Source organism: Neopelma chrysocephalum, unplaced genomic scaffold, assembly GCF_003984885.1.
Source record: "Neopelma chrysocephalum unplaced genomic scaffold, ASM398488v2 Primary Assembly neopelma1_82243, whole genome shotgun sequence".
Lineage (NCBI taxonomy): Eukaryota > Metazoa > Chordata > Aves > Passeriformes > Pipridae > Neopelma > Neopelma chrysocephalum.
In genome coordinates, this window is record NW_020913159.1 from 1 (window position 1) to 1,413 (window position 1,413).

General features: G+C 66.1%; 1 long non-coding RNA gene across 1 annotated transcript; it reads right to left on the reverse strand.

Moving 5' to 3' along the window:
* Nucleotides 1–780: 780 nt before the first annotated feature.
* Nucleotides 781–1,405, reverse strand: LOC113979525. The gene is made up of 3 exons (XR_003537896.1): nucleotides 1,305–1,405; nucleotides 905–923; nucleotides 781–812 (listed from the first exon to the last, which is right to left on the reverse strand). It is a non-coding gene; the product is annotated as an uncharacterized LOC113979525 (long non-coding RNA).
* Nucleotides 1,406–1,413: the final 8 nt, after the last annotated feature.

The following is a 1,413-nucleotide window of genomic DNA, read 5'->3' on the forward strand; positions in this document are numbered from 1 at the left end:
TGCCGGAGGAACGAGCGCATGGATTCTGCGGGGACACCAAGGGACAGGGACAGTGTCACCAGGGGGGACAGGAGACAAGGGACAGTGTCACCAGGGGGGACAGGGACGGGGACAGGGATGGAGAGAGGGACAGGAAGGAAGGAAGGGAGGAGTGCATCGACTCTGCAGGGACAGCAGGGGACAGTGTCACCATGGGGACAAGGACAAGGACAGTATCACCAGGGGGGACAGGGGACAAGGGACAGTGTCCCAGCGGCTCCACGAGCGCTGCCGAAGGAACGAGCGCATGGATTCTGGGGGGACACCAAGGGACAGGGACAGTGTCACCATGAGGGGACAGGGGACAGGGTCACCGGGGGGACAGGGACAGTGTCACCAGAAGGGACAGGGGACAGGGTCACCAGGGAGACAGGGACAGGGTCACCAGGGGGGACAGGGACAGTGTCACCAGAAGGGACAGGGGACAGGGTCACCAGAAGGGACAGGGGACAGGGTCACCAGGGAGACAGGGACAGGGTCACCAGGGGGACAGGGACAGTGTCACCAGGGGGGACAGGGGACAGGGACAGGGTCACCAGGGGGGGACAGGGTCACCAGGGGGACAGGGAACAGTGTCACCATGGGGGTACAGTGTCACCAGGGGGGACAGGGGACAAGGGACAGCGTCTCAACAGCCCCACGAGCGCTGCTGCAGGAACGAGCGCATGGACTCTGCGGGGACAGGGACAGGGTCACCAGGGGGGACAGGGACAGGGGACAAGGGACAGAGGACAAGGGACAGCGTCCCAGTGGCCCCACGAGCGCTGGATCGACTCTGCGGGGACAGGGGACAGGGACAGTGTCACCAGGGGGGATAAGGGACAAGGGACAGGGTCACCAGGGGGGACAGGGACAGTGTCACCACAGGAAGGAGCGCATCGACTCTGTCACCCTTGTCCTCCTGCCACCCTCCCATCCCCCTGTCCCCCTTCTGTCCCCCCATCGTCTCCCTGTGTCACCCCTGTCCCCCCCATCCCCCTGTGTCACTCCCCCATCCCCCTGTGACCCTCCTGTCACTCCCCTGTCCCCCTGTCCCCCCCTTGTCCCCCCCTGTCCCCCCTGTCACCCTGTGTCACTCCCGTCCCCCTGTCACCCCCCTGTCCCCCTGCCCCTCCTGTCCCCTCTACCCCCATGTCACCCGTCACCCCCTGTCCCCCGTCACTCCCTGTGTCACCCCCCATCCCCCTGTGACTCTCCTGTCACCCCTCTGTCCCCCTATCACCCTCCATCCCCCTGTCACCCCTTGTCCCCCTGTCCCCCGTCACCTGTCCTCTTGTCGTAGTCGCTCTCGGCCATCTCGTACTTGGGCACCTGCGACAGGTCCTCGAACTCTCCCACCCGGGCCCCGCTGCGATCCGTCACCTGGGGGGGGGG